The sequence below is a fragment of the Glycine soja genome, chromosome 19 (assembly GCF_004193775.1).
Source record: "Glycine soja cultivar W05 chromosome 19, ASM419377v2, whole genome shotgun sequence".
NCBI classification, from domain to species: domain Eukaryota; kingdom Viridiplantae; phylum Streptophyta; class Magnoliopsida; order Fabales; family Fabaceae; genus Glycine; species Glycine soja.
In genome coordinates this window covers 37,371,608-37,384,828 of record NC_041020.1, presented here as the reverse complement: position 1 = coordinate 37,384,828, position 13,221 = coordinate 37,371,608, and the positions used below count along the sequence as shown (strand labels likewise).

At 28.5% G+C, this 13,221-nt stretch overlaps 1 long non-coding RNA gene across 1 annotated transcript; it reads left to right on the top strand.

Moving 5' to 3' along the window:
- Positions 1-7,702: 7,702 nt before the first annotated feature.
- LOC114399306 lies at positions 7,703-9,002 on the top strand. The gene is made up of 3 exons (XR_003663702.1): positions 7,703-7,915; positions 8,025-8,083; positions 8,564-9,002. It is a non-coding gene; the product is annotated as an uncharacterized LOC114399306 (long non-coding RNA).
- Positions 9,003-13,221: the final 4,219 nt, after the last annotated feature.

The window sequence follows — 13,221 nt, the reverse complement described above, 5'->3', positions numbered from 1 at the left end:
TTCAGCACAAGGTTCCTTAAAACAATTCACCTAGTCATCTGTTTCCCCGAACACAAAGTTCAAGATCATCACAGGATCCAAACACAAATAACACACAAGGAATGAGTTATGACATTCCTAACTAATGGAGAGAAACAAGATAACATGTAGGTATAAATATCATATAAACAAAATAAAACTTACTTAAACATAGCTCACGTCATTTCACCATTTTGTCGCCCAACATCACATCACAATACAACACATCTCATTCATTTTCACAACATTCACGTACTCAAGGATCAAAACACAATATCACCAAGTCAATTAATATTGATCAATACACAAGCGTTATGCAACATATACACTAAGACTCAATCTTATATGCAATGTGGTATCATGTCAGTGAAAAACCTCGTCGGGCGCCTAGGAGTACATGACAAGACAAACCACACACTAGCAGGTCAGGTCACTCTCACTAGGTAAAATCATAAGGAGACCAATCAGGGTTACGCTCTTTTGCGAGAATGTTCCAACCATATGAGATCAACATAGACTTAAAGGAGCACTCAAACCAGGTGTATTTACCCCCAAGACCTACACTCTGAAGAGTCCATCAGGACCTCTTCCTCCTGATTCAGGTCCAACCCAGAAAACATTTTAGCACACAGACTCTATCTATGAACTGTACAAACACACGACTCCTCAATTGTTCTCAAAATAGTTTTATCTTGTTGCGCTTGTGATTAAACTCGTCGGGTCCCCATAGTGGTTCCCATCACAATACTCGTTGTGCATTAACTCATCGCCCTTAAAGGGTCTTATTATTAACTCATCACCCTTGAAGGGTCTTATAGTCGTGTGATTGTACAATTCATAGCTCACAACTCAATGCACACAACATCTCAATGCACTAATATATTACAAGTCAATACATACTCAATTTATCACATATATTCGGTCTTAATCACAATGGTATAATCCCAAAATAGCATGTTATCACACCTCATAAATCATATACACTTTACCTATGAACTATGCAATACACATAACTACTCAATTGTTTTCAAAATTATTTTAACTCGTCACGCTTGTGATTAAACTCGTCAAGTTCCTACAGTGGATCTCATCACAATACTCGTCGCCCTTAACGGGTTTTACAATTGTGTGATTGCTTAGTTCATAGCTCACAACTCAATACACACATCTCATTTCAATACACATGTATTTTCATCATTCACCAGAGATTCAATTTATCACATACTACCAATTTGAATCACCATTTCATAATTTCAACATAACAATTTATACAAAAGGCTTATCACAACATGGGGAGTAAAACCCCTCAAATAATTTCACATAATTATATCAAAATCATGAGTCAAAACACAAAAACATCAAGAGCACTCAAGTTTATCAATTAATTCTCATCAGAACATCAATTGGTACATAAAACACAACAATATTGTATTTAAAATCGTAAAGGAAAAATTGTAATTCAATAAACATCCCAAAATAAACTCCAATTTAATCCACTAATGATCCCTACACATGTTTATTCTAACCCCAATTGCGATAAACTCATCCCTTACTTCTAAGCGGGCTCATGTATGTTTCAGCAGCGATAGCGACATCTCTAGTAATTTCTTGAGATTCCTCAAATTTTTCCTCTGTTTGCTCTGATAGGGTTCTCAAACGTTAGAGAGAAGGAGAAAAGGATTGAAACCTTCATTTGTACTGTCTTCGTGTGATTCTATTTTCTATCTCCGTGAATAAAATCCCAACGGTGAAGGTGTGCGTAATTTAATCCCGAACCACATATAAAAATTTCACGACAATCCAACGGTTAACAAGTCTGAAATCATAGTTTTACTGAGACAGTTTTGAGTTTCTGCAGAAAAAAAACTACGATGCAAAGGATATTTCTCTTAGATCCGATATGATTTCGTAATTCCCAACGGTAAGGATGTTTAGAAATGAGTTCCAAATCTGGTGATAAAATTTGAAGACGATCCAACGGTGAATGAGTCCGAGATTATCATTTTTCTCGGATAGGTTTGGTGGTATGCGAAAAAAAGAAAAGATTTTGGGAGAAGGAGAGAGGAAAATGAAATTGAGAGGAAGATGAGACACTGTCAGTGTGAAAAACTAACCTAACACGTCTCTGTTTATAGCTAGGATACTTACAACTTATTATTTACTCTATTTATTTATTTTTGTCATTTTATAAAAACAAACTCTATTTTATTCCCTATCAAATGAATAAATAAAATACCCTTTTATTTTCTCTCAAACCATTATTTTAATTAATAAAGTTATTTCTCATTATTTATTTGATTATAAAAAAAACTTATCATTTTTCTAAAACCCTATTATTTACAAATAACAATCCTTTTTAAATTAGTTTACGAAAAATTGGACATTACATGGTATGATGTGATAAAACTTGGTTGGGACAAATTACATGGATATAGTGTGATTCATAATTAGAATAAACAAAGTGATTTTGGGATCTTTCATATTAGAAAGATTTGCTGATGTACAATCTTGATGTGATGCACATAGAGAAGAATATTTTTGTCATTGTCACATATAACATATTTTCACAAATAGATGACTAAAAGATTATGTTTTAAATTTGAGAAATCAAAAATAAATATTTATAATTTTAATATCTGTAAACATAATAATTTATTTTTAGTTCATGTCATTATATCCTTATAAAATATAATAAATTTTTGTTTTTGTATTTAGTCCTTATCATTACATCAAGGATCAATTGACAAACAAATATTAAAATGATAAAAAAAAAACTACTATAGAAACTAAAAGAACATATATTATGTAAAACATATTTTTTATTCATAGAAAGAAAAAAAAAACATATTTACACCTGTCATTGATGGCAATGCAATACATTGCTAGTTTTTTGCTAGTTAAAGGCTTAAAACCACGAGCAAGTATTTTCCTATTGCCCCCTAACAGCAAGTGGGTTGGTGGGTGGGTTTCAAGTTGCCTAGCACACGAGCGTGTAAAGAAAAATCGGCTTTATAACAACAAATATTATAAACTATTCTTAATTAATTATCATCATCCAAAACCTAATTATCAAGCGTCTGTGGGCTTAAATCCAATGAGCTATTGTTAATTGTGCTAAAGAAGAAAAGAGCGTGTTTGCTAGTTTAGGTTTTTGTACGTACAATCTTATGATGACTTTGACAGTTGTTAGACATAATCATATCATGTTTATCAACCTACCTTAAAAAATATTGTATATAAACATCTTAATCTAGAGGGATTTCTTAATTTACACAGTTTTCTTTTTAAAAAAAAGAGTAAGTTAATAAGTTATACATGTGTGTATTTTAAGAAAATTTATAGTTATAATTGTTAACTTATTTCTTTTATAAAATAAGTGCATGTAAATTAATTAATTTTGTGTGCATTTGTTAATATATATTCATTTATTTTTTAGAAGGAATAAATACTGAATGTATTCTAAGAATATTTGTAGTTATAATTTTTTAATTTATTCCTTTTAAAAGATAACAGAAAACTGGATGTAAGTTAGTAAATCTCAAATTTAAAATAACAGAAAAAGTTGCCTCCTCATTGCTTATCACTGTCCCGTCTAATACAACTCTTTAATTGGGGAAGGGTGAGGCTACCCTTAATTAGTTGCTTTGTACGAACAACTAAAGTTTAAATTATTGGTTGGCCATCTTTTATTATAAAGTAAAAATGTTGTCATTCATATAAGGTGTATGATGGAAATCGAAGAGGCAAACTAAACCTAAATATTTGTATATATGATTTATTAGCCGTTTGTCGTATTCTAATTACAAGAATAAGAGAGTTAAAGAAGTTATGAAAATATAGTTACAAAATTCGTACACATATTTGAGTGAACTATAAGAAAAATTGTTATTGTAACAGGTTAAAAGGCATTGGTAATGGAGAAAACCCATTATAATTTGTCATTATCGATGGATTATCAGTGACTTTACATTATTGTTGTTACTTTATTGTGAAGTTTATAAATATGACACACACTTTTTATTTTATTTAAGTGGAAGTATTCACTAAACTATTAACGATATAAGTAACATGCATGTAACGACTTATTTTCCGACTAATAAGAATTTATCCTCTTTGCATGTTGTATGAATGGTTTTTAAGAGAATTAATTATTTTGATGTTGTAAATAAAATAGAAATAAGAATATACCTTAGAAATAAATTGTTTGGCATGCGGAAAAATAATACTGAGCATTTGCAGTTAATTCCGTTTGATAAATCAACGTTTTGATGCTTTTATTTGTTTTAATTCCATATAATATGTCTGTCAAAAAAAAATTCCATATAATATGAATTATATGCGATGTGTATGGTTTTATGTAAATAAAATAAGTAAATTTTTAAGGGTATTTTTTTTTCACATAAAGTTTTAAGGGATTAGATGTTGAAAATAATTGTTTACCTATTTTATTAAACTAATTAAGGCCTAATTAATGGGCTTAGTTAAAAGCCAGAATTGAACCACAGTGACTCTAGTTTAACTAGTTCGGGAGTGCTACTCTCACGCCCAAAAATGCTATTCTCACTCCAGCGTTTGTGAAATTACCTACCTACTTCTCCTTCCTTTCCCACACTACACTCCGAAACTTTCCCCTCTTCCCTCACAATCTTGTCTCACGGCACCCCCACCACCTCTTCTCTCCTTTTTTCATCACACCCCAAACCCCAAATCTCCTTCTCCATTCAGTTGCTTTTTCTCCTTCACTCGTTGCAGTTCGATCTGTGCTTTGGTATTTTTCTTTTAAAATTTTAAATCAATAGAATCATGATTTTATTCTTTTTATTTTTTGTAAATAAATAACGAAATCATATTTTTATCTGTGTCTAGATTGAGACACAATAAAATCATGATTCTTTATATATGGTTCTGAAATTATCTTTTCAGTTTTATGAATTTATGAAATATATCAATCGATTGTTTTTTAGAGTATACATAAAGGAAAGAAGTTGGAATACTTTTATTTCTAATGAAGTTATGATGCCAAGAGGTTGTGAAAATCCAATTGATGACAGTGAGGATGCTTTTGACAATCCAATCCAAGCATATGATATCTTAATTGCTGGATTCTTCCAATTTTATCTTTATTTATTTATTTTTAAATTAAATGCCAATAATTTTAAAAATATATCAAAAATTAAAAAAAAAACATTGTATATAAATATAATTTATTTATCATGTCTAAAAAAATTATGTTTAAAATATTAATTTATTATAAATTTTAATTATTAAATAGTTATATATTAAAAACATCTATTTACTATAAAATTTAACTATATAAAAATAAATATTTATCATTTGCATTTCTTAAGCCAAAGTATTAGTTCTTGAATTACGAATTGTGTTATTAAATACAACCACGGTTAGAAATCATTTAATCTTATGGATATTTATAATACTTTTGTTTCTCTAAACTTAGACACACCTTGTGTTTGGGTTTGATTTATAAACATTAATAAAAAAATTCCTTTTAGAAAAAAAAATTCTTTGAGTATTTATGTAAAAAAATGAGGAATGATAAGGACATTATCTTTCTATTATTCTCTTTATATGATTGATTTAAAGTCATTAAAAATTATTAATTATGGTCAATTTCACTTCTAAATCAAAAGATAAAATTTCTAAATGAAAAATGAAATCCATCAAAAATTAATTATTTTTAATTAATTTTAATCAATCATATATACTACTATTAGACAGTGTTAAAAAGATAATGTATGAGAGAGTGACACTACTCAGTGACATTAGGGGTGGGAATAGGACAAGCTGACCTACAGGGGCCTACGACCTGACCTGCATAAAGCCTGGTCTGAACTGGCCTATTTAATTAAAAGATTAGGCTCAAATTTTTTTAAAAGCCTATTAAATTAAATAGACCAGACTTAGGCTTGTTAAAAAACCTTATAAGCCTGATAGGTCGACCTATATATATGTATATATATTTGTATTATTTTTTGGGTACCAATTTATATTTATATTATTTTTTTGATACAATTAATTTTTTTTTAAAACTAGCAGACTTTGATTACATATTACTGTTCCATAACTTCCATTCCTATAATCAAGTAAGACTTTAATTATAATTTAGGTGTGAGTCATGTGCCCCTTTATATTACTCATTATTTTTATTGGCTTTCCTATTCTTGTTAACGTTTCCTTTTCCATTAGCTTCTTTCCTATTACGTTCCTACTCCAAAGCAAACAAATATAAAAAGACTTTTAAAAAGGTTATCAGGTCAGGCTAGGCCTTTTAAAAAGGTCAGACTGAACCAAAATAAAAATCTTTGATAGACTATAGGCCAGACTCAGGCCTAAAAAATTTATCGTAGGCTAGGCTCAGGCCTTTTAAAGTCTGGCCTGGTCTGACCTATTCTCACCCCTAAGTAACATTCCTAGTAATATTTATTTAATAATTATTTATGTTTATTCACTAAATTCATGCATGGTATATAAAAAAATAATTTATTTATAGTGAGTTTAGCATACAGTGAGTAAATTATTAAATAAATATTGCATGTAATTTTATATAAGATTTATATAAGGTTTAATTATTTTACGGATCCCCATATTTTTATTAAATTTTTAATTAGGTCTTTATAGTTTTTTATTTTATTTTAATTGGGTCCCTAAACTTTTTTTCTTTCCAATATTGAATCCTCCCATCTAATTGTTTTTATATAAAAAAAAAAGTAACTATAAATACCTAATTAGAGATATAAAGAGTCAACTAATATTTTTAGAATGTATTGTAAGTACAATTGGGTTAATTGTGATAAATCTTTTAGAGTTTTAACCCCAATATTCTTTCATAGGTCTCTTAGGTCTCTTACAGTTGTTTACCAACTATTACATTAATGGTATATATAATAATGAAGATGAGCTTCATTGCTTGACACATAGCCAATGCCTCTTGCGGAAAATAATACTCTATTTTTGTGTAACAACATGATACTTTTACTTCTAGCCAAGATGGTGATAGTTAATGAGTGTAGGCTAATTTCCTATTACTAGTATTAAACTAGGTCGATACTTATAATTTTCGACTAGCCTAGTGTCTTGGCATGGTGGTGTTGTTATTCAGATTGGGTTAGGCCCAACCCACAACAACACTCGATTAAAAGTGTAGTTAATTAAAGGCAAGTTAAATAATAATTACACGTTTTTAATAGTGTCACAAGTTGATAATATACACATACTTATCCCAATAGTATGATAATATTTACTCTGATAGAATGAATCTTAAACCATTGTTGACGTTGTACTGTGCTATAAAAGACTTTAAAGAAATACAAACAGCACCTTCACTAATATTAGTAAAAAAAATTTCTAAATCAGAAGTATTTTCTACCAGAAACAATCATATTCAAATAAGATAAAATGATTATTATGAATAATAAAAAAATTTCTCAAAATATATAACTTTAAACCTAAAAGATCTAATCATATTAAAATAATCTCACATCTGCTAACTTAATAACAACTTTACTAATATATTTACCATGGTACATGTGTGTGGATTGTGAACGGTGAATAAATCAAGTTAGGTCAGTGGGCATAAAATAAAAAAATACTAAAATGAACAAGTTGACTTTTTTTGGATTTATATGGTATATTAATTAATCTATTGAACTCTCTTTATTGTGCCACCTATTTAAGCACAAAAGGTTGGTGCTAACTCTGTCATTGCCTATCTCTATATCCCCTGCTTCTAGTGCTCTTCCTTGTCACCCAACTTGGTGTGGTGTATGCTATTCATCATCATCATCTAAGATGCTGAGAAAACTCATGAGGCTGCTACTGCTGCTGATGTTCTTTCTGTGTTTCTCATATGTTCTCTCTGTCTCTGCTATTCCTGCAACAAGTAAGCCTTTCATAGGATATTTAACTGATTGTTCGGTTTTTTTTTCTCTGTTTTTTATGAAAGTTTTAAAATATATGATGAAGTGGATGATTGATTTGCCTGGTTATAGGAACCCAAAATTTGAAAGGCGAAGAAGAAGAATTTTCAGCCCTGCCTTCTTTAACTAGGGTCAGTGCTCCTACCTAATCTCTCTCACGAGGCTAAGAGTTAAAAATATTTTCCTCTCATACCAATCTTTTAATTACTGTTGTGGAGCTACATCTACCCCGGAATTGTTATTACTAGTAGTAGTAGGTGAGTTTAATGTGACTAACTTGAATAGGGAATTTGAAAATAGTTTAAGTTAAAAGGATAAAATCATGGTGGTTAATACCTCATGTGTCGACCTAGTTGGGAACTCAGGTATTCTAATGATACCTTTGCATACCTTGCTTTTTATCAAAAAAAAAAAAAGTTAAAGGATAAAATCGTTCAATAAATTAAAAGGATTTGGAAACTATATACAGAAAATTAAGAAAGACATTTTTGTGTGTGTGTGATCAATACAGTTTGTTTCTAGCATAACTTCAGTGCCATCATTGTATATATAAAAATATATATATAGTTTTTCTCTTTTGATTAACTCCTTGTTTATAATATGTTTTGTAGTTGGATCATGTGGTTGGAAATGGTGAGGTGGTGCTCGTTGACATGAATGAAGGATTCATGGAGAGGAGGGTCGATTTGGAAACCCAAGACTATGAAGGGACTGGTGCAAATAAAGATCATGATCCAAAATCCCCAGGAGGGGCTTAATTAACCTTAATCCCAAAAACGACAAAGTGTTTTAAGTTAGTTGCACCCGAAAATGTAATAGAGGATCTATATGTATCTATTTTTATATATTTGGTCTTCTCTTGTAAAATCAAAGATACGGTTTGCTTTCCTTTACTTTATTTATATATTTCTGTTTGCTTGTTCAAATTGTCTGGTGGTGTTGTTCAAAAGTCATAACATTATAGTCTCATATATATGTAACAACTGGTATATTTTTCTCTCTTCCTTCACTGTCATTTTGTTCAATAATATTAATTTATTATTTTTTTTCTCTTGTTTTCTTATATATCTCTCTCCTTCACATTAGTTACACCTAAAAACGCGTAAAATGATCTTTAAAAATACAATTTGAATTGTTTATTTCAAATAAATGGTAAGATTATTGCCGAAAAAATTATTAGAAAAAGAATTATACATATTGACATATGATAGTATAAAAAGTTTTTATGGCGTCATTAAATCATAATTAATCATGTATGTATGATAAGATTAATAATTTTTATAATAATTATTTTAAAAATTATATTAACAATTAATTATAATTAGATGATAATATAAAAAAGTATTTTATACTGGATGACTATTAAACTTAAAATTATTAGCACTTAATATTCCAAAAATTTAATGATAGTAAAACGACGTTTAAACCACGACAAAGGATGAAGAAACCCTTGACGATTATTTGTCCCATTATATGTGTTGGTTAAATTCTTTATTGATTAGGGATCGGATGGTTTACATTATACTGGACATCTTTAAAGTGATTCTAATTTTATAAGCTTCTACTTAATTGCCCATCTAACTTCGTCATTGCATTTAATTTGATTTCACGTGCAGCAGGTCAACAAAGGAATTTTGAAGACAATTGGCGGCACATAGCTTAATTGTCAATAAGGATGAGAATAAGTCGGTCCGGCCTATAAAATCTAGTCTGTATTGGTCTATTTAATTAAAATGTTAGATTCAGATTTTTTTTAAAGTCTATTAAATTAAATAAATCAGACTTAGGTTTATTAAAAAGTTTTATAAATCTGATAGATCGGCCTATATATATATATATATATTTATATTATTTTTTGGGTACAATTAATATTTTTTTTAAACTAGTAGACTTTGATTACACATTACTTCTCCATAATTTTCATTCCTATAATCAAGTAAGACGCAAACAAAAATCATATCATTTTCACTTCAAGCTTTAATATAGGTAAAACTTCAAAACTTTATCATTTTTTCTTGCATCTTCTTATTGCTTTAACATTCTTTATTTCATCTTCTTTTTACCTTCTCTTTTTCATGCATATATTCTTTCTTCGTGGTGAAAGCCTACTCGCGCTTCTCCTCCTTTTTCATGAAGGAATATTAAAGATTTAATATGGATAAGGCTTTTAGAAAGATTTTCAGGTCATGCTAGGTTTTTAAAAAGGTCAGGCCGAGGCAAAATAAAAGTCTTTAATAGGCTATAAGTCAGACTCAGACCTCAAAAATTCATCGTAGGCTAGGCTCAAGCCTTTTAAAGTCTGTCCTGACTTATTCCCACCCCTAATTGTCAAAGCTTATTTCTAGTCAGATAATTTTTTTTTATAATAAAAATCTAATTTATATTCACAGGCAAGTGTGTATATATATATATATATATATATATATATATATATATATATATTCTATGCTTTGCTAGTGCTATGACCAAGTTGTTATGTTAATATCTGATTTTTTTTCTACATATAAACTAATTTAATTTGTTTTATTTTAATTACATTTAAAACATATTTTAAGCATATATTATAAATCTAGTAATATATAATAACATTATAAGCCTTTTTTGTTTATTTATAATTTAGTACATTATTTTGAATAATAATAGAATAACATTATAGTTCTAAATTAACAAAAAATAAATTTCTAAAAATAATTATAATATAATACCTTGCCATGATGCACGAAACACCACAATAGAATCTTGTTTTTTAATTTATAACGGTTAAAAACTTTCATAATTTTTTTAGCTGTTTTGCATTGTTGTTTCCAATTTTGTAATGTTTTAAAATATCTTAGCCTAATTACATTAGGTGACTTTAGACAACGATAATCAAAAGAATTAAAATTACAACTATAAGGATCAAGGTGGGATGTTTGAAAATATAAAGATTAAAAGTTGAAGTTGTTCCAACTAAAGGAACCAAAAGAATAATTAAATCTATAGAAAATTATGTTAGAATTTTTTATTCCAATAATTAATGTGGGCTAATATTATAAGACAATTATATTAATTATTTATTAATAGATTTTATTTCATGTGATCAAATTAAGTGAGTCCATCAGATAATATACACTTAACTGAACAGATGTCAATGTTGATCTATTAAGGGATAATGAAGGTTATTAAGTTAAGACACTAAAAAAAACTATCGTCCCCAATATATAAAGTCGTCACACATAGTTTATCTTCTCTTCATCTTAAGAGTTATAAAAGTCCTATTGAGGAATAAAGAGGTTCCAGTTGAGGAAGAATCATGAAACCACCGGTTACGCTGTTAGCCACGTAGCACATTCTAAGAATAACACATAGATCAGAATTTCCCTACAGATTTAGATTCCACTGCGTTTGTTTGATCAAGCATTATAGATCTAGGTATTATTAAAACTCTTCTTGATAATCTAACATAATGTGTTTATGGTGGTTATTGGTATTTTATAAGGATCCCCTAAAATTCTAACAAGTGGTATCGGAACCATCCTTATTGTTAGATTATTAAGAATTAAAGTTGTTTGGTTTATATTATACCTATCTTGCTTTGTTACGTGAGCCCTAATTTTATTTTGGATATATTTTTTTTCATCAAATTGATTAAAAATGAGTGGAACTTTTCTTCTTTTTTTCAATTCTTCGTTACATTGATGAAAATGTGAGAAAATGATAGTTTAGTGGTTGGTACCTTTTGTAAATAGCGCCTTAGTACTTTGTAGGGCTAATGGAATATATATGTTTGAAAATTCTGCCATGCGAAGCATTGGTCACTTGAGTTATGTCAATTGCAATGTTAAGGCATAGTTTTCATCACCAATTACTAATGATTTAATCATTTAAAGAAAAAAATTATGTCGTTGGGACATTGTCTTTATAAGATTGTGTTTTGTAATTTAAAAAGGATGTATGAAATTATGGACAGATAGTATTTATGTTTGGAGTTAAAAAAAATTAAAGCATTTGCTTTTATTTGAGAGAATAAAACCTTAGTTTTTTTTGTTTATTTTCTTTATGAATTACGTATATGATTTATGTTTTTTCATATACAAATTCAGTATTATTTATGGATGTGATATTTACTTGTTGTATTTTAAGTATAAATCAATGATAATGTTAAATGTAATTTAAGGATATTATATTTATTTGATGTAATTAATGTTTTATATTTTTTGTTATTATAATTGGGTGTAAATTTAGCCGTAACAGACCCTTTCTATTTATTTGTATATCTAGTATTTTTCTTAATTAAATTAATCGACGCAATATATTTGTCAAAGTAATTCCTATTGTGAAAATTGGTTTGATTAAAATTGCATAGACATCAGTATGAAGTTATTTATGCAAATTATGTTCAGTCCAAAAGAAGACGTAATTTGGCCAAATAATATTGTACTTGTGATGATAAATGTGTAACAATTATAAGGTATTTTCATGTGAATTATAGTCGTCCAAAGAAAGACTAATATTTGAAATAATTTATTGTCAATATTTGATCATTACGTTGAGAGTACCAATTACAAATTAATTTCTCTGTTCAGAGATTAGGAATTAATGTTGTGTTAGGTATCTTATGATGGGTTTGTTATGCAAAATATTTGCACGTTCTGTTATATATATTTTTATATAACTTACTTGATTATATGTGAAATTTGTATAATTTTTAGACCTCCCATTTATTATATTAAATTATCTTGTATTTTTTTATTAAATTGATTGAAACAACATGTTGTCAAAGTAATATTTGTTGCATAAGTTGATTTGATTGAATTTACATAGATGTTGCATGAAATTATTCATGTGAATTGTGTTCGACTCAAAAGAAGACACAATTTGGCAAAATAATTACATGTTAGCGATGGTAAACATATGGTGATTATAAATAATGTGATTTTTCATGTGAATAATGAAATGTCCAAAGACAATCATTATTTGGCAGAAATTATTATCAGATTGATTTTCATGTCAATAATGAAATGTTCAAAAACAATCATTATTTAACCAGAACAATCATCGTATAAGTTTTCCATGTGAGCAATGGAGTATCCAAAGACAACCTTTATTTGACAGGACTTGTCACCAATGTTTGATCAATGCGTTGAGAGTACCACTTGTAATTAATCTTTTTCAATCCATAGATTGAGGATTAATGGTGTGCTAGGTATCTTATTTGGGTCTTAAAATTTATCATAAAGATTATTTATGCATTATATGTTTATTATTATCTTCTTTAATTGCTATTGTT